At 46.8% G+C, this 26,666-nt stretch overlaps 1 protein-coding gene and 1 pseudogene across 5 annotated transcripts in view; one reads left to right on the forward strand and one right to left on the reverse strand.

Moving 5' to 3' along the window:
* The window catches only part of DAAM2 (dishevelled associated activator of morphogenesis 2), a 118,811-nt gene that overhangs the window by 85,210 nt on the left and 6,935 nt on the right, over positions 1-26,666 (reverse strand). The window lies entirely within an intron of this gene.
* LOC109271580 (40S ribosomal protein S24-like) lies at positions 17,900-18,400 on the forward strand (annotated as a pseudogene).

Consider the following 26,666-nt stretch of genomic DNA (forward strand, 5'->3'; position numbering starts at 1 on the left):
GAAGAAGAAGAGGTCTGGTCCCTGGGTCTCTTGTCCCCAGCTACCTGCACTGGTGGGACGTGTGATCCTCAGAGTGTGCTCGTCACCCAGCCCCGTCCAGGAGCCAAGGCACCAGGCCAGCGGCGTGTGCCTGTGGGCTGTCGGGGTAGCAAGCCCTGAGTCACAGGGACCCTGCTTCAGCTTTCTCACCTAACAGCTGGACCCTGGGAAAGGTCTGAAATTCTGGAAAGCCCAGAGAACACCCCTCTGTGAGGGGAGATCACACGGTGGCCCCAGGAGGCGCCACACTCACCCTTCTCAGCCTTGGCGCCTGTCCCATCTGCAGAGGCTGACAGAGGAGCATCCTTGAGCTTCGGGTCAGAGACACTGTGTTGGAAGTGGGGGTCCCAGCTCCTAATTCAGGGTCTTTCCTCTTTCCTGACTTGCACATCCCGAGTCTCTGCACTGGGGCCTCAATGATCCTGTACATCGGGGGGGCTGGAAGATCGGCACCCCTACTCTGCTCTGCCTGTGGCGGAGTCTGGCTCACTCTGCCCGGAAGAGAGGGGGATGGCTGAACCATCTCCTCCTGGGTCACCCTCCCTGCACCTCTTCCTTTTCACTCTAGATCAATGTAGCCTTTCTTCATCTTTGGTACTTTGGGCCTTCCAAGCTCACCATGCAGAGCCCAGCTTCAGAAACAAAGCATTAAAAGTTAAACACTATCATTTGAGGAAACCGCTTCGTGCCAACTTGCACAGAAACATAAACTCAGGACTAAACTCTCAGGCCAGTCGTAGGTTATGGGATAGCCATTCAGACAATTCAGAATGAATGCATTCAGCTTTTAGGTTATCATTCAAATGGAAACAAAAGGGAACCATTCTTAAGAACAAGAAGTTTCTCAAATAGTGTTCTCAACACTCTCCCGTCAAGGGTCTCTGGGCCCATCTGAAAGACTCTGCAGGGGCTGAGGACCCAGGCTGTGCAGTGATGTTGGCCGGCACCTTTCCCAGTCTTATGTCCCACCAGAAGAATTGGCAAATAGGAGGCAATTAGCTCAACCTGGTTGAGCAAAACACACGAATGAATGAATGAATGAATGAATGAATGGAGTGAATGAATGAATTAAATCGAATCAAGACGTTCAAGTCCTGGTTCCACAGTTTACAGCCCTGTGTCCTCAGGCAAGGTCCTGCACCTCTCTGAGCCTCGGTTTCCTCATTTGTAAAAATCTCCCAAATTACAGGCATACCTCAGAGTATTGCAGGTTGGGTACCAGACCACTGCAGCAAAGCAAATACCACAATACAGCGAGTCAAATGAGTTTCTTGGTTTCCCAGTGCCTATGAAAGCTATGTTTACACTACACTGTAGTCCATTAAATGTACCATAGCATTATGTCTAAAAAAACAATGTACACACCTTAATTAAAAAATATTTTATTGCTAAAAACTGCCACCCATCATCTGAGCTTTCAGGGAATCATAATAACCGCCTGCAGATCACCATGACAAACATAATCATAAAAGTCTGAAGCATTGTTGACAATTAAATGTGTAATTTTTTCAAACGTGACACAGAGACACGAAGCGAACAAATGCTGCTGGGAAAATGGCACTGATAGATCTGCTCTGCGCAGGATTGCCACGAACCTTCCATTTGTTAAAAAAGAAAAATGCAATTATCTGCAAGGGGCAATAAAATGCGGTATGCCTATGTTCACGACTCAAAATATTACAGCAAGAACTACACAAGATGGTCCCCATAAAGCCCTTGGCACAGTGATTGGCACATTCAAGATACAGAATACATGGCAACTGTTTTTGTTACTTTTCAAAAGCGGCTTTAATCCCATATTTAAAACATCTTTCCCGATCCTCACAGGCTCCCAATTCCGTCATTCCATTTTTGTATCAATAACCCCCCAGTTAGAGCCTGGCACAAGCCGGGGAGCAGGAAGGAGCCGTTGGAGCAGACTTCAGCAGAGAGCTTCTGGCATCCAGAACTCACTCATGGCCCCGGGGAAGTGTGGGGACTGAGGCTGCTACTATATCCTGCCTCTTCCCTGGGAGGCCACCCTTGGGCACAGACCCCAGTTTGCCAAACTGCACCTGATATTCAAGGCCAGGGAGCTCACCTGTGCCCATGCCGAGGCTGGGGCGTCATTTGCTCTGCAGAGGTGGGGTGCCAGTTCAGACCCATTCTGCCCACTGCACAGACCTCTCCTCACATTCCTTCTTGCACTAAGCCAGGGGCCGCGTGAGCCTCCCCCCAGGGTGGCGTTCCCAGGCTCCAGAACAACAGGCCTCCATTCTTCCCTGCCCTTGGCAGACCTGCCTCCTCCCACTACGGCACTGCCTGCTGCTGCTCACAACAGCTGCCCCAGTCCAAGGGGCCAACACAGACCTCTTTGGGGCCTGGAGAACAAGCCCAGGGCCTGGTGTGTCCCCTCAGCCCAGGAGGAAGAGGAATTGGCCTGAGTCTCCTGCTGAGATAGAATCCCAGGGTCACTCACTCCATTCACCCTCAGGCTGCAAGTACCATTTGGCCTCAGGCATCTTTGCATACAGCCTTGGCTGGCCACACTTTGTTTTCCCCAAATGAGAGAGAAGTCTGACATCAGCCCCTTCCTGATCTTCACTACCCCAACCCACCCCTCTCCGGACCAGGCTCCAGATACTTCTAGATGTCAACCCTCAGTTCCTCACCTCAAGGGTGGCAAACAGTGGGAGGAGAGGCTGGAGGCCATCCCCCATCCAAGACTCACTACCCACCGGGAATCCCAGCCCCACTTCTGCCTCCTCCTTCCCACATTTGCCCATCAGATTCCATCCGGCAACAATCACCAAACTCAACCCCAAATCAGCAGTCCGCAAAGACGAGGAGGATGAAACGTGGGTTTCTTTCACTTACCAAGTTTATCCAGCTATTTTTCCAACTTTCTTTTTAGGGATCCTGAGCTCAGTCCTTAAGAATGATTCTTGTATGTCCCAGAGCCAGGGCTGGGGGGTGGGAGGCAGGGGCCACAATGGGGGGCTGATGACAGAGAGTCCTTTCTCCGGCATGGATTCCTGGGGGATGTGCACTTGATTCAAAGCAGTCTCCCTCCTCCAGAGGGTCCAGCACTCAAATCCAACCCAGGAGGGTCCCAGCTGCAGCCCAGCAAGGCACCCAGCAGGGGAGGCAGGGCCCCACACTTTGTGGCTGCCTTTCTTAAAGGGACAGCCTGCCCCTGAGAGCCTGTAGGGAAAAGCTAGACAGGAAGGAGTGAGCAAGGACCAGCCAGCTTTCTCCAGGGAAAAGCTGTGAACAAGCACCAGGATCCTGGCTTGGTGCCTGCATAATCCTGACGACTTGACAGGTTTGTCCCCTCTCCTGATGTGTGGGACACCGAGGCAGAAAGACCCTTCTCCAGGGTAAGGCTTCCCCCAAAAAGGTCCTCCCTCAGGGATGAACTCACCCATAGAACAGTGTAATAACCAATAACAAATAATAGTCACTATGTGCAAGGCATTTGCCTAAGTGCTTTGCCCAAAGGAACTCTGGTCCCCAAACTTTAGGATGTAGGTATTGTTATCGGTCCCATTTACATTTACATATCGTTCCCATTTACATTCCTCCCATTTCCCAGAGGAAACCGGGACCTAGAGAGACTAAGTCACTGAGGTCTCACAGGTAATGAATGGAAACATCAGGCTTTGAACTTAAGTGGTTCTACCAGCACTCAATCACCAAGCTTTCTCTAGAAGGAACTATGGGAGCACCACTACAACAATCAATTGCAGGTGGAGCACCTGCCAGAGTCAGGTTCATGCCACAGAAAAGGCATCATGAAAGACAAGGTGTCTGCCTTCTAAATGCTCCCTGGAAGGAATTACCCAAACAGTAACCTCAAATTTGTCTGGAGGGTGGTATCACTGTGCTTGTTCTTGCCTTTATGGGTTTCTTTATTTTCCACACTTTCTGCAATATTCCTTTTATAAACAAAACAAAGATTCCACCTCCTACCTCCTGCTCAAATATTCCAAATGACCAAGACTCTACAGAGCAGGATGACTTAAGTATTCTACATGGATTCTAGAAAAAGGGAGAACAGCAAAATTAACAGGATGGTGCAGCAATGCCGTGAGTAAATCGAAGTTCAGTTTTGCCCATTACAAATCTATAGGCTGGTTTTTGATATAAATAAAGCAATAGCTTTTTCTTTCAGCCAAAACTAAAAATAAAAAGTGGGTTTTTTTCTTCAAACCTGGTAATTTACAAAACTCAGTTAAGAACCAACACCTCACATGTTATTCCAGACCTTTCCTCATTTGATCACCACCCCCCCCACCCCTCTTCAGCTTCCCCTCACTTTGTCCCACCCACCCCACCCAGCAGCCAGCCAGAATTCTAGGGCTTTCCCGAAGCCTATCCAGTACTCTGAGACTTTCTCATGCAATGCCTTCTGATTAGCACTTCCTTTTCATTTTCCCATAAAGTCTTTGATACCCTTCAAGACCCAGCTCACTTGTCACCACTCCTATGGAGCCTCCCACCCCCACAAGCAGAACTGACTGCATCTTTCTCTGAGCTCTCACAAGCTTTGCTCCTGTGGAACATGCTATTAGAGCTGGCACCACGCTGTATTCAACTAAGTTAGTGTCTTTGTTCACTTTTCTTTCCCTAGAACCTAGCTCTAAAATATCTGTGGAATAAGGCAGTACCTGATAATAATAATTAGTTTGTTTGAAGGGCATGTACAGTTTCCCAGGTGCTTCCTCCAACATATTTCATTTGGCTTCAAAACAATTGGTTGGGATGGGTATTAGAAGTGTCAAATGTGGTCACTGAAGGAAGCGTGCAGTGCTTGAGGTCCTTGACACTCTGCCTTTTGGAGGTTAGGTTTGCCCGGATGGCCTTGAGGGGCTGGCCTGGCCCCTCAGCCTCACTTTCAGCTCAGCCAGACTGTATCCATCTCCCGGCCCTGCCCTCTGCAAGCTTATCAGTACTCCATCCCAACATCTCCTTGTCCTAGGCTCCCCCACCAGCCAGGCAGGGGGACACCAGAGGGCCAGGGGCTTGGAGATGATGCTTCCCAGCTGGTGTGTAGCATGCATTCTCTCCAGGTGAGTGAATGCAGCATGGCCAGGGCACTAATGAGGCCATAGCTTCAAGTGAGAACCAAGAATGATCTTGACAGTTTTATGGAAGAAAACTCTGTCATGCAGCCCTCCTGTACCCAGGAGGTAGCCAGTCCACCAACTGGGATCCCTGGGAGAGGGTGTGCACAGAATGTTAAAGCCAGAAGGAAACTTAGAGATCCCCTTGCCCAACCCCCTTCCAGACAGCCAGGAAAATCGGGCACAGACTGGGGAGGGACTTGTCAGAGGCACAGAGAGAGATGGTGGCAAAGTGAGGGCTGACATCTGAGCCCTTTCTGATCCAACCAAGGAAAACACAACTTCGTACTAAAAGGAAGCCACAGAGGCCAAATTATTTTGCAGGATGTTCTTCAAGCACACACCACACAAATGATTCTTGGATGCAATGGCACACACAGAAAACACTTAATAAAGGAAACACAGAGGAAAGTGTTCAGTAACCATCTTAAAATTTAGTACCTCTGGACACCAGGCCATGTCTTAACCCACCCATCTCCATAACCTCCCTTATGAGCAAAGGGGGCATGTGGGTCTAAGTCTAAAACTATGTCTGCATTGACTTAGCAGAATGCATTGAAGTAGGGATACCACGAATGATGCTTTATTTCATCTGCAGGTAACACTGTTTACAGTTGTGACAGCTATTGGTACTTAGTCAAACACCACTGGTCCCCACCCCTCACTCCAGGCACAAAACAGATTGTACTTCCTGGCCACTTGTACTTGAGTGGAGCCACAGGTCTAAGTCTGGCCCATGAGCTCCAAGTAGAAGCTGAGTGTTGTGATGGTTAATTTTATGTGTCAAGTTGGTTAGACCATGGTATCAGATATTTGGTCAAACTTGATTTCACTGTGAGGGTATTTTTTAGATAAGATAATCATTTAAATTAGTAGACTTGGGGTAAAGCAGATTACCCACCATCATGTGGGTGGGATGCATCTAATCATTTGAAAGCCTTAAAGAAAAGACTGGCATCCCCAAGGAAGAGGAAATTCTGCCTCCAGACAGACTTTGAACTTGAGCTGCAACATCTACTCTTCCCTGGGTCTCCAGCCTGCAGGGCTGCCCTGCAGATTTTGGACTTGCCAGTCCCACAACCAAATGAGCTAATTCCTTAAAACAAATCTAGATAGACAGACAGACAGATAAAGTAGATAGAATAGATAGACAGGTAGATAGGTAAGTAGATAGAACAGATAAGTAGATAGATAAATAGACAGATGGATAGACAGATGGTAAGTAGAAAGATAGATGATAAGTAGATAGGTGGATAGATAGGTAAATAGGTTAGATTGGATGGATGGATGGATGGATGGATGGATGGATGGATGGATGGATAGATGGATGGATAGATGGATGGATAGATAGATAGATAGACAAAGTAGATAGGTAAGTAGATAGATGGATAGATACATAAATAAGTAGGTAGGTGGGTAGGTAGGTAGGTAGATAGATAAGAAGGTAGGTAGGTATACAGGCAGGCAGATAGATAAGTAGAAAGATAGAGGATGGATAAGTAGGTAGGTAGATAGATAACTAGACAGATGATAGATAGATAGATCGATAATACATACATACATACATACATATATCCTGTTGGTTCTGTCTCGGGAGAACCCTGACTAATAGAAGTGTAATTAGTGGTCTAGAACATTGAATTGTTCTAGACACAACCCCCTTTCTGGTCAGCACTGCGATCATCAACATTTAATGAGGTGCCTGTTCTGCCAGCCTGGGTTCCTGAGTGACTATAATGAGTAGAGGTCTGCATTAACCCACAACAAACAGTAGCATGAGTAAGAAATAAACCTCCCTTGTTTTAAGTCACTGAAACTTGGGAACTATGTGTTACCACAGCATAATTTAACTTATACTGACTGAAGCACTGGCTGTTTGTCTTAGATCTGAGGTTCTGGTGTGTGAGGAAAGAAATCTGAAAAAGTAATGGAACCATAAAAGGATTTTGATCCTGGCTGGCCACTGAGTCCCAGAACACATGGCTCCTCCCCTGCTTCCTTTAGTCTATCTTGGGATCCTGGGACGTCTTACCACACAATCCAAACACAGTTGTATAAACGCATCAAAGGTACAATCTCACTGGTGAAAGAAACTTCCCTAGAAAATGTTCAGAGTTCCGCTGAGGAATCTGACCCTGGGCCTGGAATGGGAAATTCTCCAAGGAACAAAAGTTTCCACTACGGCAACAAGAATGTTAAACACGATTTAAAAAAAAAAAAAAAAAAAAAAAATCTTTTCTCAGTAAGAAAAATGAGACCATGAGTATTTATAAGCCAAAACCCAAAGGCCATCCCCTGGTTCCTGTGAGGTTTCCTGCTGTACGGGGAGAGTCAAGTGCATTAGAGAAGGTATTAGAAGGGAGCGGGATGTCCTTGGCTCAATGCAGGTGGGTTAAGTGTGGAACCTTTGAGGAAATGCCATGACAGAGTGCTGGTGATTCTCCTTAGGAATAAGGGCGACCTAGAGGCTCCTGGGACCCTGCATCTTTCTTCTCAATGAATAAACCCAGTTTCCTAACCTTAAATACACTACAGAGATAAATTCTAGGACACAATAAGATATAACAAACTTAAACTAGTATAGGAAGAATTTAACTTATTCCAGGGGCTCTCCACTGGGACAGTTTACAGGGACATTTGGCAATGTCCGGAGAGCTTTTTGGTTGTCACGACCAGGCAATACTACTGGCATCAAATGGGTGGAGACCAGGTGTGCTGCTCAATATCCTATAACGCCCAGGACAGCCCCCCACCCCCAACAAAGAATGATTCAGGCTAATATGAAGGTTAACAAACCCTGACCCAGACCAAGTCCCTAGTTATTAGGGCGTGAAGGTTTAGAACAAAGAGAGAAAGAAATGCTCCAGAGTGAAATACTCCAATGTGGGGAAAAGACGATATACATATACATATTCATATCCATATCTACATTCATATACATATATAAACCAAAATTGACTGTACCACAGAAGCAATCTGGAAGGTAGCACAGTGCACATTGGTAGGGAAGTAACTTCCACGCTATCTCTCCCCTCCTCTGCTACTCTCCTGGAGTAGCAGCTCCATTATTTAGAAGTTGTCCTGAGATCTGCAAAGTGAGATAAGGAGCAAAGATTAGGGGTGAGGCTGGAGAATAAAGACAGCTGAACTAGTCAGCATCACAGACAGGGTGAGTTGCTGTGAGCACCAAGAGGGAAGAGAGAAGGAAGGTCAAACAGCAGGACTTCTGGCCAAGCAATCAACCTCTTTCAGAACAAGGGCTGTCTAATCTTCAATTTCAGATTGTTTGTGTTGTGATGTGAATGCCGTTGGTCTAGTTAACATCTGCTTCAGGTCTACTATGTGCCAGGCAGTGTTGGGAGTACGTGACATGCAGTCTCACCAGATGCCCACAGCTGCCCAATGGGGGACACTGCTGTTACCCCACATTAGGGGTAAGAAGTCTGAGGCACAGGGAATTTAAGCCACTCACTCAGAGATGCACGACGAAACAGCAGTAGAGACGGAACTCAGAAGCAAGTGGTCTGGCTCCAGACTCCGTGTTCTTCACTTCTGGGGTGCTCTGCTTGTGACCCACAGTAGCTAATAATCGGAACTAATTAGATGGGAATAGGGACTCAGAACTGGAGGTGACAGGAAATGTATGAGCCACGACCTCTCACTTTGGAATCTCTAGACCAGCGGTTCTCAGACTTGAGTGTGGCCAGGATCATCTGGCAATCTTGATAAAACACCAACAGCTGTGCTACACCTCCCAGAGTTTGATTTAGCGGGTCTGGGGCCGGGCCCAAGGATTTGCATTCCTAACAAGTTCCAGGTGATGCTGATTCTGCTGGCCCAAGGACCCCTCCTTGAGAACCTCTGTTCCCTTGGAAGGATATGGGGCTTCCTCCACTTGCGGAGGCTGGATTTGGCTAATTGAGGCTGCATCTCAAAGACAAAGCGGCGCCTGGTCACAATGTAGCTGTGAATTGGAGAAGGCTAATACTGAAGAGAATGGCGGGAAGGGAAGAGTGAGTGTCAACTAGATTTCAACCTGTAAGACTTCCTGGAGGAAGAACCAAGAAGACAGAAGAAGGAACAGTAGGATTATTGATTTGATAAGCACTCCAGATAGCAGGGCTCAAGCATTTGAAGTCCCTCCCTAGGGCAAACTCGATCAATTTCAATTACCTGTGTTCCCCATAACTGCTGGGAGGGTGCCCCCTTTGTTGTTTGGTGAGTCCATCCATTAAGTCTGAGCAGCAAATTGTAACCAGCAGACACCCTCTTTCATGGAATGGGAAGCCGTGCAGAACAGGGGTTAGAAGAAAGATGAACAAGTTCAAATTCTAGCTGTAACGCTGTGTGGTATGGACACTCCTTAAGGTTCTTAACCATTCTAAGCCTTAGTTTCCAAATCTGTAAAACAGAGCAACTAATCACCTAAAATTCAGAGTCGCAAACACCGATTGTACGTAACATGCTTGTTACAGTGTTTGCTCTACACCAAACCTCAATTAGAGCTCTATCAGTGGCCAGGGAATCCAGCCACAGTCAAAGGTAGACGTGCTCTGGGCTGCTCATTGCTCCTGCAGGAGCTGGGAGGTTGAACTTCGGAGCCCCCTCACCGTCCGTTGTTTAAAAGATCTCCCATCCCAGTGAGCACCATCTGGTGTTTCAGGGCCCTTCCCCATCTTCTGAGCTTGCTATCAAACTGTGTCTAACGCCTCGCTCAACACTTCTTTCATTTACAAAGTTGGTAACACTAAGGAAAGGGGACGAAATAAAAATACCAAACTGCCTAACGTCCGCACACACAATATGGACTCAACTTTTGCCTTGAAGCTGTACGCAGAGAGGAAAGACTGACATGTGAATTACCAAAATGCTAACTCAACTAGAAGGCAAGTTCCCCAAGTGTGGTTTGTGACAAGGTGGGAAACTGGGGGACAAGGGTGGAGGGGCAGACATTTCCAGAAGGTTTTCAGCCTTCTAGTGATGGATTTAGAGGCTAATTTTATTTTTGTTTTCCTGCTTTACGTATTTTCTACATTTTCTGTAATGAACCTGCATTGCTTTTATAATCAAGGAGGGAAAGGTGCTTTGTTTTTTACCTTCATATCCTTCCAAAATTTTTCTTAATTATAACTCACTCCACTGCTATTCTGTCCCTTCTGCTCACATGCTGCCTCTTGGCTCTCATCTTCTATTTCTACCTGTCAATTTGCACTTGAGAGGGTTCTTGCTCAATATTCTTGAGCAGATTTCCTACGCAGTGGCCCAAGAACCTCTGGTCAACGGAGCTTTCCCAAAGTGGAAGGAGATGTTTCCTCCCGTGGAAGAGTAGTGGACTTACTGCCTGCCATTCCCTGTCCTGGGATCCACTCCCAGCCCCAACAAGCTCACTAGAAGGTTCTTCATGAAGCAAGTGGTTTATCCCGTGAGGAACAACACAGGAAGAAACCTGCAGGTGAGGAGAACTGGATATACACGTGCACGCACACACACTTGTGTGCACACACACATTCACATACTCACACACCCCCATCTGCCTCTGCGTTCCTTCTGTATCTGGAGGAAAATGTCATCCGGTTAGTGCCCTCAGATGAACCAGGAAGGCAAGTCCCTCAGTTGTGGCTTGTGGGGGGGCGGAGGTAGGGAGCTGGGAGGGGGGTGTCACAGCCAACCAGCTTCCATCTGGCTCTGAAACCCAAACTTACTTCCCCACACTGGACTAGGATCCCATTTCTCAATGTGAGGAGTCTTGCTCTCTCTTGGTGACACACACTTTCCCCAAGAATGCTGGACTTCTCAATGAGGAATTCTTGTATATTTGGGATTCTTGGAATCCGGACAAAGACTAATGAATTGCTGGCTCTACCCTAGGTTTGGAAACCCTCTAGAACTCACAGGCATGGGGGGAAGCAGTGAGGCAGGGAAAGAGGGTGTGGGTGTGTTCGCAGCTGAGAGGAGGACGCGGGACTGAGATATAGGACCACAGTATCCACGCTGCAGCCACTCCCGAAGGTACCCACTGACACCCAAATCAGAAGTCACCTTCTATTCTGTGACTAGAAGGCTGACACAGACAAGCTGGCCGTGCGGGACACAGAACAGTATTTCTATAACACAATGAGCTATACCACAATGGAAGTCAGGTAGTTGGTTGTTCAGTTCATCACAGAGGGGGGGTGATTGCGATCTATCGGGACGCAGTACAGACAGCCTGGGTCTTAGGTTCAGGCACACCTTATTTGGAATACCCTCTGTGCTTATGACTAGCTATGTGACTTCAGGCAAGGCACCTAAACTCTCAGAACCTTGGTTTTTCTCTTCCGTAATATGTGGTAACAGCCACTTTGCAGGTCTACCGTGAGACAGGGTTGTGCTGAAGTGTGCGAGTGCTGAGCCCAGTGCCTGGCCCATACAGTGGGCCTTCAGTAAATGGTAGGTATCATTTTATGAGTTTAAAGAGTAGACGTTCATAAAGCTCTTTGTGTAGTGGGCTGGCTTCCCTGGGGATGGCCAGGCAGTGAGAAGGCATAGCTCCCTGGAATAATGGCAGCTAAACTTAAGTTCCTTCTTTCACACGCCCCTCAGGAGTCTTCATGTGTTGTGGCAGGTTTGGGCCATGCCACCCTACTCCACACCCTACCTGTGTGAATGTGTGTGTTCTAGATCACCAGAATGAAATGGTAGAGGGTCCACAGGAGGCCTGGGACCATTGTCTCCTCAACTTGAAGCGGTCAGGAAGCACGCTGGCCCCTCAGTAAAGACTGGGCAAACCACCCCAACCTTGCTGTCTAGAGAACTCCATGAGTTCTTAAGGCGTCCTGAAGAACACACTGGCCCGGGTTCCTGCCCCCCTACCCTCACCTCCCCACACACCCCCTGCCAAGAGCTCCAGTAACCTGGGCAAACAGACCAGGCCCCCAGGGTGTTCTCGGTCTAACTGAGAAGGCAAAACACAGACATAAAAGACTTAAGAATACAGAAAAACAAGGGGGAAAGAAAATAATTTTCTTTCAAAGGAACTCATATATGCAGAGGGATCATGAGGTGATCTAAGGAATCCACATTCCACAGGGTTAATCTAGGGAGACTTTCTAGAGACAGCGGTGATGGGTAGGGCTGCCATTTAGTGTCCCCACGAGTTCTCCCCAAAAGAACCCCCCTCAGACCCTGTGGCCTGACTGACTGGAGAACAGGCATTTTTGCCTGAAATAGTAAATTTACATAACCTCACCATCAGAGCGATGCTCAGTGCGGCTCTAGTTACAACAACAAGGGTTTAAGAACTGGAGAGTCTGCAATGGCAAAGGCAGAGGGGGAAAACAAAACAAAATCCACATGAGGTTTTAATTTTCTTTAGCCACGTGAGAATGGCCCGTAGATCCAGCTATAAATACCCGGCTGCCATTGCCACAAGATGGAAAATCACACACACACACACACACACACACACACACACACACACACAGACAAGTCCCTTCCAACAGTTCATGGGCTCAAGAACACAAATCAATGTTTCTAAGACGATCTGTCTTGGGAAGATGTAGTATTAGACTCCCCCTTGCTAAGTGTCTTGCACTGAGGCCTCCCCAAATATATCCAACAGGGCTTGGAAGAAAGTTATCCAACAGCCAACACCAGAGTAGAACACGGAGCTGTCCCCACAACCCCAAGACCAAGTCAAAGCCACAAACAGGACTGAGGGAAAGGGTGTTAGGTGGAATTGCTTAGAAGGAAGTAAAGAGCACCCTGCTTGACCCAGGACACCTTGCGTAGGGTTTCCTAAAAGCAGGGCCTGAGACAGACTTGTAATGTATGTCATATATTGAAGCTGTGGTCTTAGGAGAAACCAGGAATGGAAGGAGGAAAAGAGAAGAGGGCAGAGGAATGACCTGGCACGAATGTGGTTTTTGGAGAGATCTAGCTTCATCTCTGTCCTATGGGGAGCTCTGCAGGGGAACCCCACTGCCACATTGCCCCCCACCTGGGGGCAAGGGCATGGGGCTTTTGTACCTTTCTCCCTGGTAGTCACTGGCCACAGAATTCGGGGGAAGGGCAGGGCAAGCAGGGTGTAACTCCTCTTGTAGGAACCACTGCACAAAGGGGTTCGGTAAGTCAAGGGCAACCCACATAGGTGCAAACCATTAGCTGAGCTCCCACAGCAGCTGGGAGACCTGTGAAGGACACCAACAGCATCTTCTATATAGGGTCTGTGAGCCCAAGGGCCTTGCTGCTTAGAAGTCATATTTTCTATTGATTGCAAAGGTTGATTTGGTTGGCTGGTTTTATTTTCTTTTGCTTGGGATGCTTTTAAGAATCATCCTGCGGAAGAGAGAGCAAAGGTGTGACCAATGCAGCACACAATGTGAACTTCCCACCTAATACCTCTTCTCGCCTTCTCCCATACTAGTAGGTCCCTGCTTTTTTTTTAGGCAGCAGCATTCCCAATTAAAAATTGTTCAGCTCCCCCCAGACTCCACTGCAGCTTGAGGTCACTACTTCACAGAGTTTTGGCCAGTTTCTGGAGGGAGCTTTCAGAAAAGCTTGTTAAAGAGAGCTTGGCATTTGCTCGCATGCACTTTTTGTACCTTGTCTTTCTCTTTCTTCCTGCCTGGAACTCAGATGTGAAGCTAGAAGCAAGGCAGCCATCTCGTAACCATGAGGCAACGAGCACAAAGACAAAAGTCTCATTCGAAAGAAGGCTGATGTAGAGACACAGAGGGAGCCTGGGTCTGTGATGACACTGTGGTGTCACTCTGCCAACTCTGGACTATGCTGGACTCGTATAAGAAAAATAAGAACCCTACGTGATGGAGCCACTTAAGTCAGCTTTCTATCCCATGTAGTCGAACACAAATTCTAACTGATACACGCTTCAAAACACCGGTTCTATGGGGTATCCCAGGGAAAAAGCCTTCTCCAGATAAATAAATTGAGAGACTACTAGTTTAAACAATGGGAAACCTGTCTTCTGGCTGCACTGCTTCTCTGAATGCATGGCCCTGTGTGGGCGAGGGCAGGGACAACGCAGGAACACTGCTTGCATTTCTTGAATCACAGAACTTCTCTCCCTAGGGCCACTGTGTGAGAATCTGGTGTTTTGTCAAATGCAGTTTGGGAAATGCTAGACTACCTGACTTCTTCTGATTTCCTTCCTTCTGAACATTTCATGATTCCCCACCTGGAGGGGACCAAGTAGATGGTCAGCCCCACAGTGGCCTTGGCGTTCACCCTCCATGGGACATAAGTGCTCATCAAAGAATTGAGGCCTGTGGAGTTGGTTGGAAAAGGGCAATGAAATAGATAAACTAAAAGACTCAAGGAGAGGACAAGTCTTTTAGAATTTTGAGTACTCATTCCTCTTTCCAAGCAGGGATTAGCACTTGCCTCCAGGAATAATAATAATAATAATAATAATAATAATAATAATAATAAATGATGTTGAGACAGCCAGCATTTATTGAGAATTTATTACACACCAGGCACCGTATTTCACATGGATGCTCCCATGCAACTGTCACAATTGCCTAGTGAGAAAAACACCTTTAGTTTGCCTACTTTGCAGATGAAAAACCTAAAGCCTCTCAAGAGATATCAAATGTTTATCTGGAGTCACTCAGCTACTACCTGACAGAACAGAGACTCTCGACCCCCAAAGCCCACCAACTTCAGTGACTCCAGTTCCTCCACCTTCCTTTGCCAAGTACACATTTTGTTTATATACTGCGAACTTCTGCATGATACTTCTGCAGGTGTCCCTGTGAATTGGGTGCGTACATCCTGATTGACAGACCGGACTGGGAATTCTCAAGGGCAGGCCCTGTACCCCCATGGGCTTGGATATGTTCTTTTCTCCTTTCTCTGTACTTTGCCACAGAATTTTGAGACCATGTCTCCACCATGCTGGGCCACCCAGTCAAAGCTGCCTCTCTGACATTTATCACGGACTTCATGGGAGGTAAGATGTACTCAAGTGAGTCTGAGGGTGAGGGTAATGAATGGCGCAGGTAGAGGCGGAACCAAGAGGCAAACTCTGGGATGGTTAGCTCCAGCTAAGTGCATCCCCAGTTCCACATGCGTATCCGTCAGGGTGCTTAAGACCAGTATCATGTGTTGTATGGATTGGGTTCACACCAGGTCTCAAGTCCCCAGCCTGCCACCTGAGACCACCAAGCTCAATCACATCTTCCATTCTCTGAACTGGAAAGTATTCAGAACATGATAAATAGCCAATCCTCAAGCCTCATTCAAAACATCATCCTTTTTACAGCACAGAATAAAATACCTGATCCATAACCACAAATATCAGTTCCTTTCCTTCCAGACCCCTTTCCTGGCTTACCCACATAAGCCTCCTGGAGTCGACCAGTCCAAAAACAGCCCAAACTGCCCCAAAGCTTGGATCACAGGGGACTCCCCATCATTCCTGGTCTGTCTAGTTACACAAGAATACCCACGACACATCCAAGGCTCTGTCTCTTCTCGGTTTTCCCCTTGACCTCCACTCCCTGTCCTTCTCTGCCATGCTCCTGCCCAGGGGGCCCACCTCTCCAGAATGCATCACCCAGATTCCTGGGCTTCAGTGCTCAGTGGGATTTGACCCACGGACAGCAACTGCAGGGGACTGGAGGGTGGAAGGAGAGAGACCTTGGGTGCTTATTCCAGTATTCCCTTTCTGCTGTCAGTGGTGGTGCTCCTCTAGGGCCACAACTGTCAAGGGGACCTAACCCTTGAGCTTCAGCTGGCACAGGGCTCTGATAACACATTTCTCCCCCTGGCCCCATCAGGCACAGGACTGTTAACATCTTCCTGCTGTTGCTCATCCCTGGGTATCTCATCATCTCCTCTAGGACCTTCTCTCTCTGAAGATAGTCCTCTCATTACATTCATATCAATTAAACCAATTTGGGAGTGCCAACTGTTTCCTGCCCAGAGCCCGACTGATACAGACTCCCATGTACATTCTCAGAGCCACCATCTACCCAGGACTTGCTCCCAAGAGTCCCAATTTTGTGTGATTTTCTTCCTTTTAATTAAGGTGAATTATACGATGTATAAATAAACAAGAGGCAGGGAAGAAAGCCATCCCCAGCCTTAGGTCCATAGCAAGCACCATAGCAGCCAGATGAGGGGCTCACTGTTGCAGAACTGAGCACCGAGGTTCATGAACCTGGTCAAGGACAGAGGGCTGCACAATACAGGACAGGGCACTCAAGGCCAACACAGTCTGTGTCACTTGGATTGGGCTCGGACCAGATTCCAAGGGAGAGGGGGCTGGAACAAAGAGCAAGGCACATAAAAGAGCTGAATCAACTGGGTTTCAAAAAGCACCCAGAGAAGAGGCCAATGTGGCTTCATTGTCCAGTAAAAGAAAGGGAAGCAATTCCTGGCGGTGGGCACTTTCCCACTTTGGGGAAGGATGTTTGCAAGAGGAACAGAGCAGTGGCTGTATTTAACCAAAATCAGAGGGATAGCAAATTTCACCGAAACCAGGCAGCTATGATGGGAGAGACAGATCCTTTCACCCTGGGGCAATGAGAAATACTAGAGACTGTTGGTCCCATGTCCTTATCACAAGGATGTCAGGATGACAGTTGTGGCCACTTGCCAGCACATGTAAGAAATCCCAGGAACTCTCGAGGAAGGGGTGGGATGAGAGAAGGCTCTAGCGATTTTCTATATGGAAAATCAGCCAGAGAGTTGATGTTTGGTTTCTATTAGCATGACCCCATTTTGCATTTTACTAATATATCAAAATATGATCCCAACAAAGCCACATATCAGAAAAAAAAAAAAAAATAGGTCATGATCTGTAACTCAAAACCAGGGATTACCACAGGGCCCAGGGTAGATGTCCGGAGAACAGCCCCTTTGAAGATGATCACATCTACGTAAAATTTCCCAGAAGAACCTGGAGCAAACAGGAAGCACCCTCCTATTCTCTTTTCAGCGTGTCTATTTGCCATCAGGCAGAGGAGACAGGGTAGGAGTCTGTGCCCATTTTAAAAAATTAACCCTTTTAATTAAAAAATATTTTAGCTATCTAAAGATATAGATAGTAATAAACATTCGTGTAGCCATTACTCAGTGTAAGAGAGAAAATAGTCCACATATAAATGGAGCCCCTTCTTACCCCTCCCTGGTCTTCCTGTCTGACTTCCCTGGAGGGAGCCACTTTTCTGAATTTACTGGTTATTCCAAACATGTGGGGTTTTTTTAATGTTTATTTATTTATTTTGAGAGTAAGAGAGAGCATGAGTGGGGCAGGGGCAGAGAGAGAGAGAGAGAGAGAGAGAGAGAGAGAGAGAGAGAATGAGAATATCCCAAGCAGGCTCTACGCTGTCAGCACAGAGCCCAACACAGGTCTCAATCCCAGAAACCATGAGATCATGATCAAAGTGGAAATCAAGAGTGGGACACTTAACCTACTGAGCCACCCAGGCACCCCACCAAACATGTTTTTATACTTAGTTATACATGTAAATATTTGTAAGTAAAAGATTATTTTGTATGATATTAAATTCAATATGAATGACATCCTTCCGTAATTTGCTTTTGCATTCAACATTACTTCCACTTAATATTATATCTCACTAGCACATCCGTTCATCTTCTCACTGTAATGCATAGTATTCCATTACATGTACATATCAAACTCTTTAACTGGTCTTCTGGTTGACAGAACTTTGGGTTGCTTTCTAACTCTTAAAAACCATGCTGTGCTCTTTTCCTCCCTGGCTGCCTAAAGCTCGACCGCCATCATGAATGACACAGTAACTATCCAGACCAGAAGTTCATGACCAACCGACTACTTCAGCGAAAACAGATGGTCATCGATGTTCTTCACCCCGGAAAGGCAATAGTACCTAAGACAGAAATTCGGGAAAAACTAGCCAAAATGTACAAGACCACACCAGATGTCATCTTTGTATTTGGATTCAGAACCCATTTTGGAGGTGGCAAGACAACTGGCTTTGGCATGATTTATGATTCCTTGGATTATGCAAAGAAAAATGAACCCAAACATAGACTTGCAAGACATGGCCTGTATGAGAAGAAAAAGACGTCAAGAAAACAGTGAAAGGAATGCAAGAACCAAATGAAGAAAGTCAGGGGAACTGCGAAAGCTAATGTTGGTGCTGGCAAAAAGAAGTGAGCTGGAGATTGGACAACAGAAGGAGTAAAGATGCTGCAGGAACTATCTGGTGATTGTGCAAATTTTTCATGAGAGGATTAATAAACTAAGAACTTAAAAAAAAACAAACAAACATGCTGTAGAGAATATTCCCGAACACAGCTCCTTTTCATAGGTATTAGACTTCCTCTAGATTTACCTAAGAATGAAACTTCTGGGTCATAGGGCAAGTGCATCTTTAATTTTACTAGATAGTACCTAACTGCTCTCCAAAGTATACACAACAACGTAACCCCCACCATTAGTGAATGGGTGTTATCTCTGGTTCTAGATCCAACACGAAGAGTATAATTCGGAGGAGGGGGGGATCTGGTAAGTGTGAAATGATGTCTCCCTGTGATTTCAATATATGGTAGGCCTTTGATTCCTAGCAAGGTTGAACATCTTTTCCTATGCTCATTATTCTATAGCATCACTGTACTGTTAGAATTACACTTGCATGCTTTGAAACACCAAAGAAAATTTTCTTTTAATTTATAAAAGTTTGAACAAGTTGAAGTTCATCACTTCCTCATTGGAAATCTCGGGAGCGGCAGGAGGAGCTGTGGATGTAGGCAGAGGGAAGACTGCCTTTTGCATACTGGCTTTGAGGCCGGGATTTTTCAAATGAGCCCTAACTTCAGAGATAAAGCACATGAAGCAGAACTCCAGTAATCCCTGGGCAAGTTGGAGAATACATCTTTTTCGACCTTGTCAACGTTGTCCAGGAAAAGTTTAGCATGCTTTCACAGTGCCCTTCGCCTGTAAGAGGCACACTAGGTGGACACCACAAATGAACTGAAGGAACCAGAGGAACCATCGGTCCCTCTTTCTGCTGCAGGAAGTACCACATACTTACCATCTCAACCGATCAAATCACTCCTCTAATAACAGAGGCCTGGAAGGAGATTTCTAATAACAGAGGCCTGGAAGGAGATTTCACAACTTCCTGACATTCCCAAACACTCTTAAATGGAATCTGAGTTAATCCACTTTGAACACCTCCCTCTCATAGCATTGATGTCATGGAATAGTACTCTTCGCTTCTGGATCTTTCCTTGACAACACTGTTAGTACTTTGAGGACTCCTCTTAATACCTCCTGTCCCTGGCACAAGGACGGATGAAGTAGTTTGGAAATGCAGGAGGGCAGGGACTGTATCTTATTCAACTTCAAAGTTTCAGAAGGCATTTGATCATGTTTCTTAAGGGAAAGCGTTTCTTCCACACTAAATCTTTTCCAAGCCCGAAGACCAGAGTAAACATGGAAATAAGCCCTCTTGCTCAGAGCACAGAACTCTAGAAAATACCTTGGGATGCTTCTTCTCCATGAAGCCTTCCCTGACGTCCCCCACCTCAAAACAATCCCGCCTCCTCTGTGACTGCATTGGTACCACACTGTGCCTAGTATTCCCATGGAAAGCAAATTATCTGGCAAACAGCAATAATAAAGAGGGACAGAGTACACACCGTGTTCCAGGAACTATTCTAAGTACCTTACGAGTATTAATTTTGTCCTTCTTCGGGGTAAATACTATGACTGTCCCCGTTTTACTCACTTTTGAGGAAGCTGAGTCTCAGGGAGGATATAGTTCTGGAAGTGGTGGAATTTAAATTTGGACGCTAGCAATTTGACCCCAGAATCTACACTAGGAGCCACTAGGCTACACCAAAGCCACTCCTGGCTAGACATACATAAGCGCGTCAGTGCTTCTCGCTGTTGTTCTTGGTGAAAATGCAGCTGTGCACTTCATGAGAAATTAATTACCCTTTGCGTCCTTATCTCTGACACCCACATCAAATCCCCAAGGCCTTGAAGAATTTGCTGATCCCATCCTTGTTTATTAACGAAAGCTCCAGGTCACATGGGCTTGCCGTACACACACCGTCTGCCTCACTTGAAAAGACAGAGGACCCGGCGGCGGCGGCGGGGGCGGGGGGGGGGGGCGGGGGAGCAAACCTTGCTCACAGCACCCCCTCAGCACGCGGTGACTTACACCAGCGCTTCTCAGATGATTGTTGAGCCACCGCCACCACTGATAACTGAGTCACCAGGCGCTTTGTACTTGTCGTATCCCCTATGCCACAGACCCCCTTCACTCCTATGCCACAGGTATTACTGGCATTTTCTTTTTTTTTTTTTTTTTTTTAATTTTTTTTCAACGTTTTTTATTTATTTTTGGGACAGAGAGAGACAGAGCATGAACGGGGGAGGGGCAGAGAGAGAGGGAGACACAGAATCGGAAACAGGCTCCAGGCTCCGAGCCATCAGCCCAGAGCCTGACGCGGGGCTCGAACTCACGGACCGCGAGATCGTGACCTGGCTGAAGTCGGACGCTTAACCGACTGCGCCACCCAGGCGCCCCATTACTGGCATTTTCATTTCACACATGATGAAAACCCCAGGCTCAGAATTGCCAAATTGCTAAATCCCTTCTCTAAGGAAGTTCTGCTAACTAGTGGATGCTATCAGAATAGATTAGACATTCAAACCTAGACTCCCCACAACACAACATCTTTTGCTACTGATTAAGTTGGTATCTTTTATTTTTCTTCTTTGCCTGTATGCACATCCGTACACACAACTAACTTCTCTTCCTGGACTAGTGGACTAGGGGTCAGATCAAAAAAAAAGAGGGAAGAGGGCACCTGGATGGCTCCGTCGGTTAAGCATCAGACTCTGGATTTCGGCTCAGGTCATGATCTCACAGTCGTGAGATCCCGCCCCATGTCAGGCTCCATGCTGAGCCTTGGGATTCTCTCTCTCTCTCTCTCTCTCTCTCTCTCTCTGCCCCTCCCCACTCTCAAAATAAACAAAGATTTTTTTAAAAGATGTTCCATGAACTGTGAATGAATGAAAGAATGAATGAGCACATGGAGTAATGATATATACCCTCAACAAGTATTCCCTGGGTGCTAACTCTGTGCCCGTCACCCAGCTAGGTGCCACAAATACCACAGTGACTAAAGCACAGCCTTAGCCTTCTGGGAGCTTCTAGTCTGTTAGCATAGGCATCTCAGCGGTAACTAGATCTGTCAAAAAATTCACCTTGTCAGAGCCTAGTCTGAGCAAGGAATGGTATGCAGAAGGGAAGAAAGCCAGGCGCTGTTTTAGCATCAACAGAGGAGACTAGAAGCACATCGCACGGGGGCAATCTCCAGACACACAATGTTCTGAAAGAGTTAAAGAGAACCTGTAGGTCCCACTAATCAGGAGAGCAATGCCCACTCAGGTTCCCAGAGGGTGAACCTATGTCCCAGTTGACCCGGGACATTTACCCAGACAGCGCCAATGGATGTCTGCCTCCCCAGCATCCCCTCCAGTGACCCTTTCACTCTTGAACAGGCCCTGGTTTAGACAGTAAATTACATGGTCGTCCTTGCCTTCCAGGAAATTTATGACCTTTTCCAACAGCCCCTGGGCAGGAAAACAATTTGGCTTCTCAAGGTCATTGAGTTGGCTTCTTTCTGCTCCTTTTTTACAGAGTGTCTCCTCACAGCCACCACCCTGCAACTGGCCCAGGCTCAAGGGTGACAGGCCCCGCATCGGTGCCCATGTTTCTGTCCAGTGTTCGCACTGAAGCCCAAACTATTCACCGTCAGATCCCAAAACGTAGGAACCTTAGGTCCAAGGACATGTGTCTTATATCCTGGCTCTGAAAATTTCTTCCTGTGTGATCTTAGACAAGCCACTCCACCCCTCCGAGCCTCAGTTTCCTCATCTATAAGAGAGGGTAACAGCACTCATCTCATCTCATGGGACTATTGCAGGAAATAGAATGAGTGAAAAAACCCAGCACAGTGCCTCGTATACAGGACGCACCTACCTGCAGCAGGCTTTCTGGAACACGTGAGCTCTCGGACATAAAGGGCGCGGATAAAATGAACACCTCAGGAACCCCAGTAAATGAGTGGGCCTCAAGCCCCGGCCTTACCAAGTTGGAACTGCTTCTTCCTCTTTACAGAACATGGAAAACATGGCACAACCACTTTGTAAAACTGACGGTACCTCCTGAAGCTGAGCACACGCATTCCCTGGGATCCAGCATCTCCACTCCCCGGACGTACCAACGGGAATGCACCCATGGGTTGACCCAAGAACAAGTGCACAAATGCTCACAGTGACACTGTCCGCTAACCGCCTCAAACTTGGCAACCAGCCATATGCCCATCAACCGAAGGGTGGATGCATCAAGTGTGCGACGGTCACATAACGGAATGCTACACGACAGTGACAATGAGTGGTCTACACAACAACACTGCACTGAGCAAAAAGAGCCAGACCCCAATGAGTACACACCGTATGATTGCATTTATAGGACGTTCAAGAACAGGCAAAACAAGGGGCGCCTGGGAGGCTCAGTCGGTTGAGCATCTGACTTCAGCTCAGGTCATGATCTCACGGTTTGTGGGTTCAAGCCCCACGTCGGGCTCTGTGCTGACAGCTTAGAGACTGCAGCCTGCTTCGGATTCTGTGTCTCCCTCTCTCTCTGCCCCTCCTCTGCTCATACTCTCTGTCTTTCTCAAAAATAAACATTAAAAAAGGAAGAACAGGCAAAACTAATCAACTACATTGGAAGTCAGGATTATGGAAGGGGAGTAGCCAGAAGGAGGCATGGGGGCTTCTCAGCCCAGAGACAGTTGGGAGGCAGGGGCTTTAGAATATTCTGTTTCTTGGGGCACCTGGGTGGCTCAGTTGGTTAAGCCGCTGACTTCGGCTCAGGTCATGATCTTGCACTCCATGAGTTCGAGCCCCACATCGGGCTCTGTGCTGACAGCTCAGAGCCTGGATCCTGCTTCGGATTCTGTGTCTCCCTCTCTCTCTGCCCCTCTGCCTCTCATGCTCTCTCTCTGTCTCTCTCAAAAATAAATAAACATTAAAAAAATTTTAAAAAAAAAGAATATTCTGTTTCTTGATCTGGATACTTGCTACACAGGTATGCTTAGTGGGTGAAAATCCATTGGGCTACATACTTATAAACTGCATTTTTCAGTCATGTTGAACTTCAACAAAAAGTTATAAAAACTTTAAAATGCAAAATGTATTTCTTTTTGTGGTACAGAGTAGATCAGACTAAGTAGCACACTGAGCAAAGCCAGTCAGATATTTTACTTAATAAATGCGTATTGCTCCCCCCAACCCTACCGCTCTGTGCCGGGCACCGTGCAGGGTGCTGGGTGAACAGGGCTAATGAGACTTGGTGGCTGTCCTCCATCATCATCATCGCTAACATTTCTTAGTGTTCCCTATGTGTCAGCCCTGGTGTCATGGCTTCTTTTTTTCTTTCTTTTTTTTTTTTTCTTTACCAAATCATGCATGAACTTTATCTTTATCACAACCTATTTTACAGATGAGGAAACTGAGGCCCAGAGAGGTAAAGTAACTCATGCACAGCGTCACAGCTAGCAAGAACTGGAACCTGAATCTGAACCCAGGGGCTGTGCCCATAAATCCAGTCTATCAGCTCTGGTAGCCCCAGCTCTCACTTAGACAGGCACAGACATCAATAACATGACCCATTCAGGGCAGCAGTGATGGGGAATCATCATCTGTGTGTCTAGAAAAGGCAGTTCCTAACTCTGGGCAGCTCCTAGCCCAGTGCCACATGACAGGTGACAGACTGATAAATATGTTGACAGAGATTAAAAAGAAAAGAAGGGTTAAAATGGCCTACTACTACTGCCCCAAGTCCACAGAAACTCTGAGTTTGCTTCAAGCTAACTTCAAAGCCGCCTTTGGCGATGTGGGAATACTGACCCATCTTCCTGCTGACATGGAGTTTACTCCCTTCCCTTGCCACCTGGTCCTGGGACCTTGAGGCTGGGGAACGCGGTGTCTGGGAGGAAGTGAGGGAGGGTTGACACTGCCCTCCAGGAATGTGGTCAGACATTGAGCCGTGAGTCTAGGTCCCTGAGTCTGGCACACGGTGCATCCATCACACAGGCAAGCTTTGCTTTGGCACGCAGGCAGGCCATCAGTATCTGTGACCCGAAAGGCTGAATATTCAACATAGCACCAAAAGCTGCCCCCATGCTTAGGACAAAGCAGAAAGAAACAAACACTCCCTAAGGGCAAATCAGATCTGGCAGAGACCCATGCCGGCATGACGTGAATACCTATGTGATATGGGGGCAGGAAGGCAGCCCCCCAGTGGACCAGCAGGGTTCTTGAGACTGCGCCCCTCTGTATTACAGAAACACTGGCAAGATGCAAAGGAATTGCCAAAGGTCAACTTGTCCAGTGCCCCCCATCTCCAGACAGGATGGCAACAAAGCCATCCGGTTGAGCTTCTACACAGATACACCTACACCCATCAGCCTGGCATAGGGAGGTAGGGGCAAATGAAAATTTGGCAGTAAAAATTAAAACGTTTGCTCAGTCTATCCAGTTAGGACACCACCCTATTTGTAAGGAAACCTGGTTGGGTCTCACCTAGAAAACACACAGAATAGAGCACAAGAAAAGAATGCACTGTGTCATATTCTAGCAATAATGGACTAGAAAATAATGGACTGCTCCAATGTGGAATTTAAGATACAAAACAGATGATCATAAGGGAAGGGAAGCAAAAATAATATAAAAACAGAGAGGGAGGCAAACCATAAGAGACCCTTAAATACAGAGAACAAAGTGAGGGTTACTGGAGGAGTGTTGGGTGGGGGGTGGGCTAAATGGGTGAAGGGCATTAAGGAGGATGCTTGTTGGGTTGAGCACTGGGTGTTATATGTAGGGGATGAATCACTAAATTCTATTCCTTAAATCATTATTACGCTAGATGTTAACTAACTTGGATTTACGTTAAAAAATGCAAAATACAAAAATACAAAAAAGAAAGAGAAAAGAAAAAAGAAAAAAGAAAAAAGAATGGGTTGCTCCAAAACAAGTTCATATGAAGTAGTCAATATTTCTGGAGCAGGCAGGGGGTTCTCTGGAAGGGCTCTTGAGGTCATCATCTCACCACGCAGCCTCAGTCAACCCCATGTGGAGCCCTGAAGCTGGGATGCCCTTTAGAATCTTCCCACATTGGTCTAGAGGGGCCAGGCCTTCATCACGCCCGTCAATCATTGGATGCAGGTGACCCAAGAGAGGAGTGTGGGCAGGAGTGATGATAGGCAGGGCAACTCTCTTCAGTGGGCTGACCACTGCCAGCGCCACCTGCCACTGGGGTCAGGCCGAGCGAAGGTCAGGGTGGCACAGTATATGCCCACTACTCGGAGATTTGGCCCCAGGTGATCTGAGTGTAGAGTCTTCACGCCTGACCATTAAATTACACTGCCTGATTTGTTCCACTGGGATGATTCTCCCAACTAATGGATCAGTCTTTGACATTTTCTACTGCCTTCCTGCATGGGCAGTGATGGAGAAGAACCAAGCAGGGAAGGCTAAACTGATGGGGGGGGGGCGCCCACAGGGCCTGATGCCCAATAGCTTTCCCAGGGGACAAACGAGGCCCACACAAAACGTGCACTCATATCCCAGATGGTCACCAGGGCTAAGTACATCAATCAGTCAGCCTGAGTGCCAGAATGCAGCTTTTCTGGGTGATGGATGCTTGATATGTCAGACGCAAGGACCCAAACTGGTGATCATCAGGATGAAACCATGTTTAATAACTGACTGATGTTAAAATAAATATCCCCACAAGAATGGCATGATCTCAAATATATAGAGCCGTGGGTGTCTTGGCCTAAAGAAATCAGACAAAATAAAAAGAAGTTTGATGCATTGCAGGGATAACCTTGATAGATGCTCAAGGGGAAGAAAAGTATGCTGCAGAGTAATGTGCAGTTAGACTCAGTTTCATGAAAAACATTCAAACAACAGCCGCTATGTCTGAATACACACCTGCAGGTATTTGTATGAACAAGGGAAAAGACAAATATAATCCTAGGCTATTGACATTAATTGCGAGGGTGTGGAGAGGGGGTATTCACTTTCCACTTGTCTCTTTGTATTTCTAGATGATGCCCATTCACTTGTTTAAGTAAAAATTATTCATAATTTGGAAAAATCAAAGAATATGCTTTTTAAAAGTATCAGCATCGTGTCATGTGCATAGTGGGGTCCCATATAAAAGTATTATTTCATTTTCTCTCCCCCCTCACCTCCATCAGGGCAGCTCCTAGTTGTCCACTAGGGGTTGATCAAAAGGCCAAGATTTTTCTGCGCCCTCCCCTTAATCATTAGAAGAGAACTTTATCTTAATATTCTTCCACACACAACATGCATCTGCCATCAAAATAAATCTGCCACTAAAATCTATAAAAATTATGCAACATGTTCTGTAGTCAAATGGCAATGCTGACCATAGCAAGCCAACTCCCAATTATCTTGGCACATATACATGGAAAGCC

The sequence above is a fragment of the Panthera pardus genome, unplaced genomic scaffold (assembly GCF_024362965.1).
Source record: "Panthera pardus isolate Hobbes unplaced genomic scaffold, ASM2436296v1 HiC_scaffold_17, whole genome shotgun sequence".
Lineage (NCBI taxonomy): Eukaryota > Metazoa > Chordata > Mammalia > Carnivora > Felidae > Panthera > Panthera pardus.